Source organism: Martes martes, assembly GCF_963455335.1.
Source record: "Martes martes genome assembly, chromosome: 8".
In the NCBI taxonomy this organism is placed as follows: domain Eukaryota; kingdom Metazoa; phylum Chordata; class Mammalia; order Carnivora; family Mustelidae; genus Martes; species Martes martes.
Genome location: NC_137895.1, coordinates 135,753,782 through 135,773,658, shown reverse-complemented (window position 1 = coordinate 135,773,658; position 19,877 = coordinate 135,753,782). Strand labels below are relative to the sequence as shown.

Sequence of the window (19,877 nt, the reverse complement as noted above, 5' to 3'; positions counted from 1 at the left end):
GGCAGGAAATTTAGGTTTGGGAGGAAGAGGGATGTTTCTGGATTCTTAAATCTTGGCAGCCAATTAAAAATGTTTAAAAACATCATGCACATACCCCCACAAAAAAAAAACAAACTTCTTTCGGGCGTGAGGGTTGACTGTTCAGATCTTCTAGTCTCAACAGGAATTTGACCACCAATCACGGTCTCCACTGCCTGGGTTCAAGCCCTGTCACCTCTCTCCTAGGCTATTGAAGTCACCTCACAGCTTCTCTCTGTGACCAGGTTTGCACCCCAAAAGTCTGTTCTCAACACAGCAGTGCTTGTGATCCTGCTAAAATCAGATGGAAGTCAGTCCTGTCATTCCTTTCTGTTCCTTGAAACTCCTGAGAGCTGCACGCAACCTGTCAGCACCCTCTTGTCGTCACCTCGGGATCAAAGCAGGCTCGTGTCAGCCCCATCCTCTTAGATTCTTCTGGATCCTGGTCCTACAAATGCAGTTTCCTTGGTGGTTCTCTGAGGCCTTCAAAGAGACGAGGAGAAAGAAGGGTGAAGGAGGGAGGGAGGGGGAGTGGGAGCGTTCACAGATTTTTCTAGCTGTTCTCTGCTTGGGCTTCATCTAGAGCAGCCTGGTGAGCCAGTGCCAGAGGCCGAACTCCTCTCAGTGGCCCGTGTGGTGACAGAAGTCTTCCTTCCATAATCTAGGGCCTTTCTGTAGGGGAGAGAACCTGGAAGAATTTGTGGATATAAGAAACAGCAAAATAAAATGCTGACGTCTAGACAGAAGCAAGCCTAAAAGGTACGATAATGAAGGTAAAGAAAAGGTGGTGAGAATTCAAATGTCCTCCCTCCAAAAAAGGAGAGCTACAAAGTCTGAGAGGGGAGAGACTTGAAAAGCATACCAGAATGACAAGCATTCAGTGCAAGTATTACATTGTCACATACAGAAGTGTCACTTAATGTCCCTTCTAAAGTGCTCAAATTAACCATAGCGAAGCTATCGCTTACTCAGCAAATAAGATCTCACTGACTTCTTGACGTGGATTGAATGCCTGGAAATACTTAAGGCTTTTCACAGAAAAGACATTTCCTTTGCCTGTGGGCTTGCTATGTAAAGCAGACCGTGTGAAAGGAGAAAATAGCAAATTTAGGGTAGAAGATAGTCAAGCCATTTGATGGGTGAGTTGCCTTCCTTCTCTCTCTTTCTCTCTCTCTCTCTCTGGCTGAAGTTTTTACTCTACTGTTTAGCCAAAGCAGTATTGAGGATATTAAGGCCATATGGGAATGATTTTTTAAACATTTTAAACATATTTAAAACATTTTTTAAACATTTATCATCGAAATGAGTCATAAAATGACAGGAAGAAAAAGTGCACTTTAATTAGTTCGCTGTGTTGGGCTTTGGACTGAAGGATCCATTATGGAAGATGTCTGTCTTGGGATCTCTAGATCCCCGTTCTCCACTGCCATCTAATTATTAAAGCACGCACACACAAGGGCACAACACATGAACGGGTAAAAACACGCCATCAGTCCTTCCCCATTTTATAGTAGCACACCCATTGCCCTCTGTCCCTTTATCCATAGCATATATGTTTGGGATTTTTGTTTTCTATCCCTGTGAAGTTAGGAACTCTGTTTCCATCACTATAGTATCCCCAGTGCCAAGGGGAATGCCAGCCACCCAGTAGACATCCACATCATCATTGAGTGAATGATTGTTATAATATAACAGCTTTCTTGAGATATAACTCACATACCATAGAGCTCACCTGTATGAAGTGTACACAGCTCACTGGTTTTTCGTATTTTCACAGAGTCGTGCAACCATCTCCACAGTCAATTTTAGAACATTTTCATCCTCCCCTCAAATAAATGCCATACCCGTTACCAGTCATTCCACATCTCCCCCAACTCCTGCCCCTCCCAGGCAGGTGCTAATCTCTTTTCTTTCCGTATAAAATTTGCCTGTACATACATTACATGTAAATGGAATCATGTAATATTTGATCTTTTGTGACTGGCTTCTCTCACTAAGCATAGTGTTTTCAAGGTTCATCCATGCTGTAGGATGTATCTGAACTTCATCCCTTTCTGTAGCCAAATAGTCTTCCATCGTATGAATAGGCCACATTTTGTTTATCCAGGAGTGAGTGAGGTTTTTTTTTTTTTTTTTTAAGATTTTATTTATTTATTTGACAGACAGAGAGCACAAGTAGGCAGAGAGGCAGGCAGAGAGAGAGGAAGGGAAGTAGGCTCCCTGCTGAGCAGAGAGCCCGATGTGGGGCTCGATCCCAGGACCCTGGGGTCATGACCCAAGCCAAAGGCAGAGGCTTTAACCCACTGAGCCACCCAGGCGCCCCCAGGAGTGAGTGAGTTTTTAACAGCAAATGTACTGCTCGCAAATTGGAATCTCCCACCTACAGGGCGTATTTCTGACTAGGGCACTCCCACCCTGTCCCCAGTCGGCCTTCTAGTGAAGTCTCAGCAAAGACCATGTAAGTTTCATGTTAATCTAGAATAAACATGATTCGATGTTGCACATCCAAGAAAAGCGTGATTCATTATAATTCGGCAAAGATTTGTTAAACCTTGTGCCTGTCATGTCTTGGGCGCTGTCATATATACCAGGGCTTCAGGGTGAGTAAGTCAGGTTTTCTGACTCTTGGGCTAAGAGAAACGTGGTAGAAACAAATGTCTCTCACTCACAGCGCAGGGGATTATTTCTGGGGAAGGAAAAGGAAGGAAGCTGATCCTCCTCCGTTTGTTAGCTACTGTGTTAGGTTTTTGCAACAACCCTACAAAGTATATGTTAGAGAAGAACGTGCAACTCAGAGAGGTTAAGGGTTTGCCTGAAGTCTCAGAGCAGATCCTTGTCGGAATCCCACTTCTAATCTGGAGTCAGGCTGATTCTAGGGCTCTTGTTCATTTTTGTGCCCTATGGAAAGAAGTTGAAAGTAATCATTCTCCAAGGAGAGGGTTGAGTCAGGGTTTTTCTGAATTCTTAAGATATGTGTTAAGTGTCTTCTTTTTTTCAAAAGTCTCCTATAGTAAGGAGGGCATTGAAATTTGAGCTGAAGAATAGGCATGATTAAAGTCCTTGATTTCAAAAGATAATTCTAATGTCAAAGAAGATGTTGAGTGGAGGTAGCAAGAAATCAGAAACCAAAAGACCAACTAGTATTTCATTTTAGTCATCCAGGCAAGAGATGGTAAAGATCCGAGCTATTGGACTAATTGTAACAACTACCTTTTATTGGCTACTTAGTATGTATTAATGGGTGCCACACCAAGTGCTTTGGTGACATTAACTAACTATATCCTTACACAAACCCTATGGCATAGATATTAATGCAGATCATCCCATTTTACAGACAAGGCTTAGAAACCTCCCCAGGTTCACACAGGTAACAAGCAATGAAGACAGGATGTGAGGTCAAACCATCCGACTCCCAAGCCCACATACTTAACCACTGCCTTCTGTTGTGTTCTAGCAACCAGAGAGAGGAATGGAGCAAAGTTAGCCGATTTGACAAATAGATACATGAGTAGGGGATTTAAAATCTATCTAGGGGAACTACAGACAACGGTTCTAGAGCACCAGGTTTCTGTGTAACTCTGACCCCAACATCCCCTTGTTAGTATGGAGTCTGCTGTAGGCCATTAATAAGCGTTTGTTCCTTTTTGGTATTTTTTCCCCCTTCTTTACAAAGTGCCATTTTTCTGCAGCTATTTCTAACACTGCCTCTCTGGTTTTCTTTTACTTGCACACAGTCAACCACATATTCAGTCTTTTTCTTTCTGCTTCTCTATCACCTCTTGATTCCTACCTTAAAAACTTCTAGTCTCCCACCCAGTTTGTCCTGATGGAATTCTAGACCTGCAAGTCCAGCATGGTGGCCACTAGCCACAGAGCTCCATAGAGCACTGGAAATGTGGCTCACCTGACCGAGGACTGACGTTTTACTTTTATTTAGTTTTTATTGTATTTTTATTTTATATTTAATATTTATTCAGTTTTACTTAAATTTAAAAATTGATTATTTATTCACTATTAAAAATTTCCTAGGTATCTTTGGAATAATTCAGATATGTGCGTCTATTTTTTTCAACTGTAAATTTTATGTAATCTACATGGAGATCAAGTATTTCCAATGAAAATTTAGCATCTGAGTCGATAAGTGCTGTAAGGATAAAATACACCTCATATTGAAAGCTTAGGATGAAAAGAAGCTAAACTAGCTCATTAATAATTATTTTCATATTGATTACCTGTTAAAATAATATTTTTGATGTATCATGTTAAAATAAAGTTGGTTTTACCTGTTCTTTTTGATATTTTAATGTGGCAACTGAACCATTTTTAATTTCCATTATTTGGCTTGCGTTATATTTCTGTTGGATGGTGCTGTCCCTGCTATTTATTTCTGAGATGACTTAGCATTCTATTTACTTTTCATTATTGCGAACTACCTCATTTTAAATGATACTTGTTTGCAGATTCCATGTGGATGAGCATTTTGAGGGTCTTTTACTTACTTGAGTTTTTTTGTTTTTGGTGGTTTTTTTTTTTTTTTATTTATCAGAGAGAGAGAAAGAGAGAGCACACATGAGCACAAGCAGGGAGAGAGGCAGAGGGAGAAGCAGGCTCCCCACTGAGCAGGGAGCCCAATGCTGTACTCCGTCCATCCCAGGAACCCCGGGATCGTGACCTGAGCCAAAAGCAGATGCTTAACTGACTGAGCCACTCAGACGTTCTTTCTTTTTCTTTTTTTTTTTTTTTAAGATTTTATTTATTTTTTCAACAGAGAGAGATCACAGGTAGGCAGAGAGGCAGACAGAGAGAGAGGAGGAAACAGGCTCCCTGCCAAGGAGAGAGCCCGATGTGGGGCTCGATCCCAGGACCCTGGGATCATGACCTGAGCCGAAGGCAGAGGCCTTAACCCTCTAAGCCACCCAGGGGCCCCCAGGCATTATTTCTTAGCACATGGTACTGAGCACATGGCAGGTGTATGAAAATGCTTACTGAATGGAAGCTTCTCTTTTGCAGACTTTGTCCACGTGGCTTGTAAGCCACATACCATTCTTCCCTTTCACTGCTAGTTCAATTCTACCTGCCAGGGGTGTCTGGGAGCCACCAAACTTGGACAGTGCCAGACATAAAGTTAATATGGCCTTGTAGAGTGCTTTTCAGTTTTCTTTGAGTTGAAGGCTTTCAGATAGTAGGTGCCCAGAAATCATTAAATGCATGCGTGCCTCTTAGCTTTTGTTCTTCTGTGTCAACGGAAGTTCTAAGAAGGAACTAGGGGCAAGCAAGAATTAGTTATGGGGGTTTCAACTTTCTGTTAGCATGCATTCCACAGCAATTACTAATGAACTTAGAATCCATTGTCCTATCATTTTCATCAATTAGCAGAGATAGTCAAGAGGTGATTATCTGACTTGTTTTATTTGGAGGGTAAGTAATTAAAAACACCGTCACACCTTTGTAGACCATGTTCGAACTTTGTAGACAGAAGTTCTTTGTACTTTGAAAATGGGATGGGTTTTCTTGTTCTATCTGCAATTGGTATTAAGAGAAGAATACAGGGGCGCCTGGGTGGCTCAGTGGGTTAAAGCCTCTGCCTTCGGCTCAGGTCATGATCCCAGGGTCCTGGGATCGAGCCCCGCATCGGGCTCTCTGCTCGGCAGGGAGCCTGCTTCCCCCTCTCTCTCTGCCTGCCTCTCTGCCTCTTGTAATCTCTGTCTGACTTGTGATCTCTGTCTGTGAAATAAATAAAATAAATTTAAAAAAAAAAGAGAGAGAAGAATACAAAACCATAAGTCTATTCATGAAATATACCTTTAAAATTATTTGCTACCTTTTAAAATGTGTATGTGTTTGTGCACCTGTGCATGCATGTGAGGGAGGGGGAAAGAGAGAAAGTAACTTATTTAGGCACAATTGTCAATTTGCTTTTATTTTCTATCTACTTATTGCTTTGGATAAACATACTGGACTACTGCCAAAAATTCAGGTGGCTGAATACTAATTTTGCTGAAATTAGATGGAACGGCCCTCCCCTGCCAATTTTCTGTCTAAATTATGCAAAAATTTGACTCTTGCAAGACATAAATCTGGTCAGAAATAGAGTCCTAATTTTCTAGTTAGTCAGTAAGACCTTCAACAGACTCATTATTCTTGTTTCAGCTTCTATTTTTTATGTAGGAAAAGAAATCAAAGAAAAATGAAATGCAGTAGAAGTTACTAGTCATTTTTCTCACGTGACCCAAATGTAGACTTGCAGTGTTAAAGAACATAACATTCGTTAACTTGTCTGATACAGAGCAAGAGTGAGCCTCAAAAAACAATTAGTGCATCTTTCAAACGTACGATAGTTATTGAATAATTACTCAAATAATGGTCAGTAATGGAATACAAAGGGTTATCTCTTAGCTAATCCTCAAGTAATGGAATTGGTGTATCTCTGATTTTTCCCTTAGCCTTCCAGGGTTTAGAAGAATGAGACAATAGTGATTATGGGAACTAGAGGGAGCCACTGGAGGCCAGCAAGGAAAAGGAGGCCTTATCTTAAGCAATTAATCAAGGAACTCATATTGTGGGACAATCATTCTGAGCTAATTCTAAAATAGCTGTAGAGCCCCAGGTCTTGAGATCTTGTTTCTAGAATTTTGTCAAGGTCATTTAGAGCGCCAGGACAGCCTTTCGTCAGAGTAAAGGTTTGGTTAATAGTATATATTACTCTGTACCTAGAATATCTGCAACAAGAAGACGGAGCATCCAACAACTTAAATGTGGTCGTAGTTTTTTACTTTACTTTCATTTTTGTGGTAGCAAGCTGTCAACATAGAGTAGTCTTATCCCAAAGATACACAATCTTTCTTAAGTGCACAGGTCTGTTTGTTTTATCGTGTAACACTCGGATCACTGTGCTGATCGTGCACGCCTGGTGGGGTTTTTTGTGTGTGTGTATGTTATTTCATGTAATAATTGATTTCCTATTGAGTATGGTTGTTTTCTATCGGATTGGTCATTAGGAGCTTCCTACCACCATTCCTTCTCCTCCCCCTCCACCATTAGTAGAATATGTTATTTTCTGGTTCTTTTGTATGTCTTATCGGATAGTGGAACTTGTTGCTCTGCTGCACAGTGAACATTGGTAACCCTTTCCTTAACTTTCTTTACCTGCCTTTCTCCGTCTTTTCCTTTCTTTTCATCAAGCTTCCCTGCTTACAGCTGGCCAGTGGTTTCCCGTTGTGCTCAGACACTCCGGCCCCCTGGGCGCAAAGACAAGGCGGGCCCTGACTCCCACGTGCCGGCCTCCCCCACGGGCTTCCCCTCCAGGCCCAGCGCCTGGCTTCCGGGTGCTGAGCGTGCTGGTCTGTTCCCACAGCAGGGCCTTGCCTTGCTGCTCTCTTTTCTCCCCAAAAATGCGCGTGCAGAAGCACATCTCATGGCCACAGTCTTCTCGCGAATCTGGTCTTAACTAAAATGTCCTTTCCTCTGTGACCATTCTTTCTGAAGTAGCCCTCCCCCACCCCCACCCCCGAAAAAAACATGGTCTGCTCTTTTGTATTGACTTCTTAGGATTTCATCACTATGAATTTCGTTTGTCTGTTTGTTGCCTATGTGCCCTACCGGCAGGTGAAGTCCACGAGAAGGGAGACCTTGGCTTTGTCCTTGCGTCCGTGTTGCCCGTTGTACAGATTGTCGCAGGTGTTTGTCGGGGGAGCAAAGGCATAAGACTGCTCTAGTGTGTGATCTTCAGTTGGCCTCCGGCATTTGCCTCCACCACCAGATGAAGCTCAGGTCACCAGTGACCTACTTCATACTCTTTTCCCAGCAGCTGGAGTAATTTTTCTAAAACAGATCGGGGGTGCTGGGGTGGCTCAGGCCGTCGAGCGTCTGACTCTTCAGCTTAGGTCATGACCTCAGGAGCGTGGGATGGAGCCCCACATCAGGCGCTGTGCTCCGTGTGGAGTCAGCTTAGGATTCTCTCTCTCTCTCCTTCTCCCACTGCCCCTAATTTTTAAAAAAAGCAGATCAAACTTAAAAAGCCAACTCCTCAGCATGGCTAACGAAGCCCCATCTACCTGTCCAGTCCATCACATTCCCTCTTACTCCCCCATTACACTGGCCACACTGGTTTCCTTTCAGTGCCTCAAACATACAGCCTCGTTATACATACGGCTCTTCTCCGTGCTGTTCCTTGTGCGGAGAATACTTTTCCTCTGGCGTGTCTCTGCCTAGCTCTTCTAATTATTCAGATCTGTGTTTAGCCGATAAGAGAGTTTTTTCATCCTACCGAGAAGATGGCACTCTTTCTCCCTACCGCCTCCTTAGTTGCTGTCTTATATGACTTTATCCTGTTTGTTTATTTCATAGCACTTATCATAGGGCATAATAACTTTGGGGGGGGTGTGCCATGCTGGTTGCTTTTTGATCTTTGGCACAATTGAATACTCCTGGTTGAAACCCTTTCTTGTACTTGCTTATATTTTCTCTTCTGGCTTTCTTCCAGCTTATTGGCTGTTCACACACTGTATGTTTCCTCAGGTGACCTTTCTCACACTCCCAGCTTCAGCCACCCCCATGGGAAACACTGCATGTTGCTGTGAGCTTTGCTCGACAAGTATTAAGGGCCTCCTCTGGGTCAGTTGCTGTTTTTGACACGGGGAGTACAGTCTGGAAATACAGGCCCTGCCCTCAGAAGGCTGACCTTTGAGTGGGTGAGACAAAATTAGCTGAGCAAATGAATAACATAACGTTAAGTGGGAAGGAGGCAAGTAGGTCACAGAGGGTGGGTGATCAGAGAACACCTTTGAGGACATGACCTTGGGACCTGGATAAAATGAGAGAAGCAGCCATGAGAAGACCCGGAGGAAGACTCTTCCTGGCCATCGGGAGAGTCCTGGGAAGCAGTGCTGTGAGTTTGAGCAGTGCCAGAGAGGACAGTGTGGTTGGAGAGGAGGAGCAGAGGGTCAGGGCGGGGCAAAGTCCTGACCGGAGTTATAAACCATAGTAATCGTTGGGATTTTAATCTCATTCTGACTCAAAGCCATTGGAAGCCTTTGAGCAGGAAGACGATGCGATTCTGCATTTGGAACTGGAGAGTCCTCCAACTTCTCCCATCCTGTGGCCTTAATGGGGAATAGGAACAATCATGTTAGCTTTTGGTGGTCAGAACCATTTATTTGCAAAGTCATACTGGTGCTGTATTGAGACATTCATCACTGAAACATTGTGACTTCCGTCAAAGAAAGTTTCATCAGTACTTTGATCAATACTTTCATCAAAGAAAGTTTACATGAAGTTCCAAGTAGTTTATGGTTAAATAACAGTACCTTCCATTCTGATTTTTAAGAATTTTTAACCTGTAGTTGAGGTGTATGGTAACTTTCTGTTACTCACAAGTTGATTAACCTCCTGGCTCCCCTCCCCTACCTTTCATCTCTGCCAGGAAAGAGTTGATTGTAATTTCATAGCATTTTTCTAGTAATTTTTGTACCATTGTGATGTGCTTGTTTTTGTGACTTGTAGTAATGGATGGTTTCTTGGGGTATTTTTTGCTAGCTTTGAATCACCAAATTTGAGAGACCAGCAGCGATTTTATAAGCTATCTCCTAAATATGAGGATCTTTGGGGTTGATGGAATGAGACAATAAAATCCAGAAGCTTCAATACTATTTTCTTTCCCCATCAAATTTATCATCTGGTACTGAACAGATGTTTCTTTTAACCATTTCAAACTGGAGTCATCCTGAATTTCGTCTTCTTTCTAATCTTGCTTTTTAACAGCCAGTGTGTAATTACCCTGAGCCTTCCTTTTTCAGGATTTTCTGGAACTCTCTGGTATCGTACAGGTGTAGTTGGGGGAAGAAGGGTAAAAGTGAGTGCAGGAGCAGCTCCTCCCTGCAAAAGGCTCCTGCTCAGGGCCAGGTGAGTGGAGAGAGTCGTAGCAAAGAGACTGCCATTGACAATCCATGGCCATTGGGACAGTTTTCAACAAGATTTTGCACTGTTTTTACTGACTGTGAAGCAAGTAGGGTCAACAGTATTTGTGTGTGCGTACAGTGGGAGACTCTTGTGCTCATCAACACAAGAACAGAAAAGGGCTGGTTCCAGAAACCAGGGTTGACTCCTAGTTCGTTGCTGTCTCCACTATAATGAAACTCTGCCTTAATAATAAAGTCTGGACTGGAAATAAAGAGCATGCGTCTAAACGCAGAGGTCTTGAGCCAGGTCAGTCTAGTAAAAAGGATTGTATGGAAGCTCTAACTGATGAAGAGGTGTCTTATGTAAGTAAGGACAGGAAGGGAAAGGAAATGGAGAACGTAGGGCAACAACGGAATCAGCACCTCTCTGAGGCATTCGCTGAGTCACTGATCGTAAGTCCCCCCTTCTTGGGCCCTTGGGTTGTAGGTTTATCCAGTTTGCTGTTGCTTTAATAGTTTAAAACAGTTTCTCTGCGTTCTGGAAAAGGAATACAGTAAGCATTTAATTATAATTTGGAGCAACTGTCACATTTCATTGACCCTAAGACATCACCCATGGTAAGAAGCACCATTCTTTACCACTAAGAAAGAAAACCCCACAACTGCCAATTAGACTAAGAAACAGTTCTTTCTTATCATATAAAGTGTTACTTTTTAACTGCATAGAACCAATATTTCTTCCTCACATTTTTAAATGGCTGTTGTCTGAAACATCTAGGAGTTTCAGTGTCTCGTTATTTTACCGAGAAGGATAGGTTCACCCACAACCAGGCAATGAACAACATCACTGTTATTTACTTGTCTGACAGAAATAAGATGCTTTGCTTATAAAACATATCCCAGCTTCAGAGATAGACACTTTTTTACCATATTAAGAACTTAGAATCAGTAAAATCTGGTGAATAGTTGTATTACCTTTTCTGCTAGTAATACTGCTGGAAAAAAATATTTATTGTCGGCCTGGGATGATTGCTCAGCAGCTACAGGCAAATGTGGTTCCTGTCTGGGTGGGGCTTAGTTGAGGAAACAGATAAAAACCGCTAAGAATCAGTTATGGGTTGAGACTCTTTGTTTTGGAGATAGGGAACGACCAGAGAATATTCCTTTGAGAATGCAGCATGGAAGCTTAAGATTTAAAGGGTGAGAAAGAGAGACAAACATGGAAACAACGAAGGGGAGAGTGTTCCTAGCACAGGGGAACAGAATATGTGACTATGAAGACACCAAGAAGGGAAAAAGCTTGGTAGGTCCCAGGAAAAAGCTTGGTCGTGTGGCGTGAGCAGGAGGTGTGCGCATAGCTAGTACTCCTGCAGCTTTAGCCCAAAATACGTCCCGGTTTGGGTTTGGAAACAATGCCTTGCCAGATATGGTCACAGTGTTACAGTTCTTAAGGCATATTTAATCTCTTCATTAAATGCCTTCTGAGGACTGGAATTACTTTCAAATAGAATCTTTTATTTTAAACCCATGGTCCATAAAAGTATTTGCTGCTGATGAATTTATAGCCATATAGTTATATACAGTTGATCCTCATTACACAAGGATTCCGTATTTGTGGTTTTGCCTGCTCCCTAAAATGTATACGTAGCCCCAGATTTTAGCGTGCCTGATGCTTTCACAGGCGCTCACAGACAGGCAAAGTGTGGCGAAGAATTTGAGTTGCCCAACGTGCATATTTCTAGCGCAGTCCAAACAAGGGGATACGCTGCCTTGTCGCTTTAGGTCTCATACTCTTTTTTCATGGTCTTCTCGTACTCTTTTTTCCATGGTTGATTTGTACCATGTTTTTTGTTTTTGTTTTTGTTTTTTGCGTTTTTTGGTGGGGGCAGATTATGCTGTTTAAAACATCCCCAGGCACGTATGCTAAAGTGCTGGGTAGTGTTCCCGAGTGTCAGAAGGCCAGGCTATGCCTTATGGAAAAAAGTACCCGTGTCAGATCAGCTTCATTCAGGTGTGAATTACAGTGCCACTGGCTTTAAAAAACAAGTTCAGTGTTAGAGAATCAACAATATGTCTTAAATGACGTAAAACAAGGCTGCATATTGATCTGCAGACAAATATATAGTGACAGGAGCCTCACAGGAACCCAGCCTTATATTTCCCCTGGGAGCAGTGGTTCCGTTGCTGCTGGTTTAGTGCCCACAGCCCCTTCGTCGAATGGAACCACCACAGGTGACATGAGTCCCTCGTACATGTATATGTGAATACATGATTAACATGTTGCTCTGTAGCAAACCACCCCAAAGTTGAGCGGCTAAAAATGATAGCAACTGTTCATTGGCTCACAAGTCTGTGGGTGGGTCTGTGGGGTTGGCTCAGCTGTGCAGGGCTGGGGTTGGTTGTACATTTGCAACCACCTGGTCATTGATGGCCTCATTTGTGTGTCTGACGATCGGCCCGGGCTTCTAAGGCATGCCCTTCTCCTCTAGTGAGCTAACCTCGGCTCATTCACGTGGGGGTGGTTGCAGGTCTCCCATGAGCAGCAGGAGGGCCAGCCTCAGTGTACGAGTGGTTTTCAGACTTCGGCTTATGTCTCATCTGCCAACTGACCCACTGGCCACAGCAAGCAGGCTCCCCTTCTTGATGAGGAGCCCAGGGAAAAGGCATCAGTGTGGAGAGGGGAAGAATTTATCTTCTGTTTTTATACTCTAACTCATTTATTAAGCACTTGGCTGGATTCTTTACATACTTTGTCTTATTGTCACTCAGAAGCCAAAGAGGTAGTACTTTCTATTGGCCCTAATTGGCATAAAAGGAAATTGAAGTTCAGAGAGGTGAAGCAACTGCATAGCCCGTCATTGGCACAGGCAGGTCACGCGTGTCTGAGTGATTGCAAAGTTTTTATTCTTTCTCTGCCCATGGCCTTCTGATAGACGAGTGGCTAATTTGCCTAATTTGTTTGGGCCCAGGAAGAAAATAAAAAACAGCAGTAAGATTAGTTTCATCAATATAAGAAAGAAAAAACCTGCCATTGTTTTTCTTGGAAAAGAAACTGTGTCACTATTATAATATAGTGTACATGGTCTTACTAGTGGAGTGAGTTTGAGAAAAGCAGGGAGCCAGTGTGGTGCTTGATTTGCACGAAGGGCCCGCATCCTTGGTAGGGAATCTTAGTTGTAATAGGATGTATTCTGAAAGACTTAAAGGAAGTTGATTAAAATATTAGAGATAGTGACGTTGTCTGAAGAGATCTTGTATTTATTTCTTTTTTAAAAAAAAAATCCACAATATTACCATAGCTAGGCCCTATTATGCTATTGTAATCATAGTTGAACCAAGAAGGGTGATTAACGATAGCAATTTATTGTACCTGAGGAGGAGAGAAAATAGGAGATGTTGTCGTTATCATAAATCATATCATAAATAACCAAAAAGAAGCACTCAGAATGCTCGTGCGGTGTCGGCAGCCAGCCCCTTCAGGCCCGTTAGCCCAGGATGTAGCCATAGAAACCCCAAAGTCATATTGTTATCTTAGTCTTGCTGCAGTTATGTGATACAACAGCATTAACATATAGATTAGGCCATTTATAATACTCGGTGTCATTTCAGGTTGGCTTGCTTATATAGCATTTTAGTTTTTTATTGTGCAGAATGTTAGGGAAATAGTGCTTTTTTACAGGTCAGGGTGTGTATAAGTATTTATAACACATCATCTTCACTCTGCTATTAATTTATGGTGTTATTGATTGGTTGTACCCTATGAATTGTCACTGCCTAATTGTCTTGTCTTTGCTAGTAATTTCATTTTTTTAAGTAAATAGGTTTATTTAAAAATTACCTGCCCACTTACACACACTGAGTTGTGTTGTAAGGGTCTAATTTCTGTTGCTTTATAGACAGCACAATTTGAAAAATATTTTATGAGGGGATGTAGATGGGATTTTTAAAAAAAATTTTAGCCTCATTTGGAACTGAAAAAAAAAACCATTGCTGTGGATTGTTTTTGTATAGCTACTCTTCCTGTCTTTCCCAGGTGCCCAGGATCCGCTCACCATTTCCAGCTGCCCCAGACCCCTGCTCACAGCAGCGTCTTACCCGACCCAGCCTCCCCTCACCCTGCCCTGCCAGTACCCTGTGCTCGAAACCCTCTTTGTCCCCAGTGTCCCGGCAGGTTACTTCAGTTGTGTTCCATTTTCTCAGGCTCCTTACCTCAAAAAGTAGGGAGGAGTCATTCATTTGTTAGCTTTACAGCCTTATTTTGGCAGCAGCATTTCAAAGATCTGGATTTGTCCAAGACATAAACGAAGTGGTCAGAATGCCAAGCGCTGTTGCGTGTAGTCCGTGAAATAATTTAGGGGCAGAAATAACTCTATCCTGCCCTTTAGGTCATCCCACATGTACAGTCGACTCTGTGTGGAGGTGGCCCCAATAAAAAGTTCCTCAACTCTTACAAGGAGGAGGTCAGATGTCAATACTGAGGTTTTGCAGATGAAAATCTTAGATGTGGGAGAGGCAGCGGGTGGTGCGAGGTGGACTCATGGCACTGGTAACAGATGCCACACGTGCTTTCAGTCTGGACCCCCCTCCCCCGCCCGGTCCTTATCTCCCCAGATGTGTACCTTATCCCGATCCCTGCCACAGCACTTGAGCTGACGGCCACAAAATGTGGTTGATTCTTAAGGATGGGAAATCATGTCCCATTTGACTTCATGCAGGATGGACCAGAGTGCTTACCACAGGGAAACTCAGAAGACACCCAGTAGACGAGTGAGTGAATGAACAGTAGCAGGAGTGAGTCCCTTTGGGGTGCCTGGGTGGTTGAGATGTTTAAACTTCTGCCTTCGGCTCAGGTCATGATCCCAGGGTCCTGGGATCAAGCCTCATGTTGGGCTCCTGGCTCAGTGAGGAGCCTGCTTCTCCCTCTACCTCTCTCTCTGTTCATTCTCTCTCTCCCTCTCTCTCTATCTCTTTCTCAGAAGAATAAATAAAATCTTTAAGAAAAGAAAAAAAAAGAGTGAGTCCCTTCAAGGAACTGGCAACTATAGTATCCAGATAGACGGAAAGGTGTTTTTTGAAAAAATACGCATTTTAAACAAATCCTTTCATATTTGTTAATAAAAGAGGAATCTATTATAAAAACAAGAGGATGTGTAAACCAATAAGAAAATAGGTTAACTTTGGGTCATAATTGCTAGAAATTTCTGCATGTATATTTCTAAAAAAAAAAAAACCCACAAAAAAATCTAGTTTTTAATACATTGAATTTTTGGTGAAATACATACAGATAGGCATTTATTGTCCCTGTATTTAAAGTTTAGAAATGCAGGTGTAGTTTCTGCCTGTGTTGAGATCATGCCACTAAATTTTAAAGTTGCCTGCATCTGTGTAGTTAATGAGATAAAAAGCTTTCAGTGCCGTATAAAAACAATTTCCTTTTTCCCTCTAACGTCTGTGAGCTTTTTAGATTATATAGTGTTTCTTTAAAGGCATTTGTTGTTCTACTTAAAAAAATGTTTTGTTCTCAGTACTTATGGTAGCTTAGAATTAGCCTATTAAAAACCCTTTCGGTGTGTTCAGGCCTTACTGCCTTGTTTTAGCTTTTGTTCGAGAAGTTTGGTAAAGAAGCATGTTTTTCTCATTACTCCTCTAGGAAATGTAGCGAGTGTGGATTATTTATTCATGTCATTAATGAGGGAAAATTGGAGTGGAGTTTGTAGTGACCCCCCTACCTGCATCAACATCCGCGGGAGGTTTAAAAAGATGCATGTGACCCCGGGCCCGTCTTATTTCTGATCTGCACGTAGGAGGGGACCTGGCCATTGCTCTGCAGTCACACGCTGAAGGAAAACATTAACTTGGTGAAACTGGGTGAAGGGTGTTCAGGAGCTCTTTGTCGTGTTCTTGGAACTTTTCTATAAGTTTGAAATTATTTCTGATTAAAAAGTTAAAACATAATTTTGCAATCAAATGTTGACCTGGAATCGTTGATTGCTGAAATGAGAAGACACCTGCAAGTTCATCTTTCCTTTTCCGTATCTTAGGGTAAGATACGGAATTTGCTACCAGTTCAATGACTCTTTTAAATTGTATTTCTGATTCACGCTGAGTCATTCACATTATTTCCCATCATTTCCTTTTTTTGACAAATGAGAAAGCATAGCCCATATGCAAAACTCTGGCAGAATGAGAAGTTACTTTTTAATAGGGTGGGTTTTCCTTAAATCGGATTGTAGTACTTATATAATTTATAATTATAGATTGAATTATAGCACATATATATCAATTATATATATAAATTCACTAATATATACATATATATGTGTGTATATATAGATGTATAAACTTCAGTGAATTTATATGAAGAACAGTGTTGTTCAGTAGTGGGCATGAGCCTTCCCCAAAGACTTGACATTTTTTTGGAAAATAAAGGTTCCTGTACTGGTATAAGTGTGTTTCTTAATATGTCTCTTTTCTTATTGTCAATATCTTTTTTTTTTCCTAGAAGTGTAAGAGTTATATCATAATTTATGGTTTTCTTTGATGACTGGCAGCACTAACGATTAGTTATTACAGCTATCACAGTTTTGAATCAGTTCTTACACAAAGGATAATCAAATCAAAAGGCTTATCACCATTAACATGAGCCAAATTTTAACACAAGCAGAATAGAAAGTACCAGTTTTGTTAATAATTCCTTACCGTGCCTTTAGCAGCAAGGAGCTTCGCTTACTAAAATACCTGTTCTCCTCACACGGTGTCCCCAGCATCTCTGCCCGCTTTCAGTGCAGGATAGAGTTCTTTGGCCACATGGAGGAGGTGAAACCCGCTTAACCTGAGTGTTAATTCAGGACTTAGCTGTTATGTGGGGTTTCAGAGATTATGGCAAGGAGAGTTGTTTTTGTGTTTTTTGTTTGTTATGTTCTCAAAAAGAAATGCAGGGTTGACTTTATAATGTGTATCTGTTATGGACCAGTATTATTATTTAGTAGTTTGAATATTGAACTCTAATTAGTTGTTCTAGCTCAGAAAAGCAAAGCACCAGCGTTTCATCCGGGGGAGGTATAGCTAACTGTCTTCCTGTGGGTCCCGGGAGCTCCTTTTCTAGGGATTGCTTCCGCCAGAGTAATCCCTCTGCCCTCCCAGGGGACCCACCCAAGGCCCTCTCAGGAGGACACACCCATCCCAGAGCTGACCTAGACCAGGTCTCCTCCAGAGGTAGGAGAACAAGACAGGCTTGAACATTAAAGACCCCGCTCAGCTAAACCTTCCTCTTTCTGCTTTGGTCGTTAGGATTAGGAACCTTTCGGGTAGGAGGAGGTTCTTTAGAATTTAGAAATAAAACAGTAATAAGTACTCTGAAGTTTTTTATTTGTCCACTTGGAGACTATCCTAAAGCTCTCTTCTTTCCCATTTTTTCATGTTTGCCTATCAGCAGTTGAGCAGAGTTGCGGTCTGTCTTGTCATTCTGATGAAGACAGGGTTGGAAGGGGCTGTTCAGTTTTTCTGAATAGAGTAGATCTAGGACAGGAATCTGAAGACATTTCTGTAAAAGGCCAGATAGTAGATATTCTGGACTTGCTTGTTGCTCATATAACCAGAGTACGCTAGAGCCCGAAGCGGGAGGGTGCCCATTTCTAGTTGCTACGGGAAGTGTCACGGAAGATGGAAATCATGATTGGAGGCTAAGAAGAGATAGTTACCCAAGTGTCGGGGGGGCAGAGCCTTCCAGGCGGGGGGAGCTGCACGTGCAGAGGCGCAGAAGTGTGTCCTAGGGGAACTGCAGATCAGCCCGCGTGGCTGGAAGGGCAGCGCGCTCAGGGCGCAGGGAAAGGGGAGGTGAATTACGAACGGAATCAGGTGATGGCAGGCCCAGTAGGTGGTGCTGGGAACGTTGGGTTAATTTTACATTTTAGAATTCTGGCTGTCAACCTGTTTTAGCCTCACAACAAAAAGAGGGCAGAGGGATTACTCTAACGGAAGTTCAGCAGTTAAAATAGATAACCCTGGGGTAAGCATTCCATTTGATAGAGAATAGGAGACCCAGTCTGCATGGTGCGGTGCCTCCAAAAGGGTTCCACCGAACCCTCGGGCTCCAAGGAATTCCTTTGGCAAAGTATTCCCGTAGGGACCTGTGAAAGGTTCTTGAGATGGGGAGTCTCACGCTCGGATTTGTGGTTTCAGAAGATCAGCGTAAGGCGATGTGGAAGATGGCAGCTGGAGGCAGAGAGACTAGTTAAAAGTACGGTGAGCAGGTGCTGAGGAGTCGAGCAAACAGGAGTAGCGATGGGGAGAGCACGTCACAGGACAGGCAGAGGAAGCTGTGTTCACCATGCGGAGGTGGAGAAACAAAGGGAAGGAGGAGTCTGGAATGAGGTTTCCACTTAGGTGCCTGGACGGGTGACAGTGTTGTTCTCGAGTCATGCTAACTAACAGTCCTTATGTCCCACATTTGTCCTGTGCTGGTCATCACTCACTGTTCGCCCCACTCCGGGTCTAGGGCTCAAGCTAATTAATAACCATCTTCCTTCTTTACTTTACGTCTCTTAATGACTGCATCACTCTCACGCCAGGGCGCAGAGCCTTGAGATGGTGCCCGACTCCTTTCCCCACTGTTAGACCTCATCATGTATTAGGGTCCGTTCGTTCTGTCTTCAAAATCTCATCTATCCCTACTGCTCCCTTGTGTTACCGCTGTTCCAGTTCAGACCCTGCTCTTACTTACCTACGTCATTTCAGTAGCCCCTAACTTGTTACCTCTCCGTTATTACGTTACCTTCCATCCGTCCTATATGTTTCTGCCAGAAGGATTTGCTGACATATACCCTGCGACTTTTCTTCCTTGTCTAAAAATCTTCTCCAGGTCCAAACTACCAGTAGAATAAAGATCAAACCGTCTTTCTGGAATTCAAAGCTTCTAGGATCTGGATGCAGCCTTAATAAGCTCACTTTGTACTGTCTTGCAGCCCGCTGGCCGGACGAATTGTTCGCTGGCCTCCTGTGTCCCACCTCCCTGTCTTCTCCATCTGCTCCATCATCCTGTACTTCGCCATTCCTAGTCTCCAAATACCCAAAACCCTACCTAATCAGTGAAATCTTCCTGAAATCTTTGATACTGCGGTAATCGGTTTCGGCTTTGAACTGCCATAGCTCTTTATCTGCCTTACGGTGCCAGTCGCTTTCTGTGTGCTGTACACGTAATTGTGTCCCCATGCTAACCTGTAGCATGCTTCATTAATATGTGGAGAAAGAAATAATGTGATCTTAAAGCAACTCAGTTCAGTAGGCTGGCCCAGTCATATTAGCCCCTTTCGAAAGGTCCGGAAACGGGATTCAGGGGTTAAGAGAGTACCGAAGGCCTGTTGCTCCGTAGTGCCAGGTTGCCAGCGGAAACACCATCTCTGTAATGCCAAAGCCTATGGGTTTGCCATCACACCACACTGTGCCTCAAAGTGGCTGACGTCGAGCAAGCAGAACAGAAGGCGTAAGTGGTATATGAATTATATCCAGGTTGGAGGCTTGCGTTTGCTAAACTCCAAGAATTAACATTTGTTATGAGTCCTCAAAAATGTATCCTTTTTTGTCATGTCTGAGGTTGTCGTCCTCTGAGAACCCATCTCATGATCTTTAGAGGTATGGGAGGGGTGCACACGTATGCACACCTGTGCACAGAGGAAGAAGGAAGAGAGAGGCAGTATTGAGTCGGGTTCGGAACATAATTAAGGAAGCACAAGACAAACGGGAAACACTTAGCAGACTCCAGATCCTGAAAATAGGGCCAAACCACATCTGCTGTCCCCGATCGCCACTCTTCAGGGAACAATGGTGTGCGAGTTTGGACAATCCTTGAGGATCTACCACTTTCCTTCCCCTCTAAACACTGTCTGTAAATTCCTGTCTTTCCTAGAAATCATGTTTGAAGCCATTGCTGTTATTTGTTAGGACTTTCTGTATATTCCACTAACA

General features: G+C 42.8%; 1 protein-coding gene across 1 annotated transcript in view; it reads left to right on the top strand.

The window, feature by feature from the left end:
* The window catches only part of TAF3 (TATA-box binding protein associated factor 3), a 170,952-nt gene that overhangs the window by 103,642 nt on the left and 47,433 nt on the right, over positions 1–19,877 (top strand). The gene's annotated exons all lie outside the window — the stretch shown is intronic.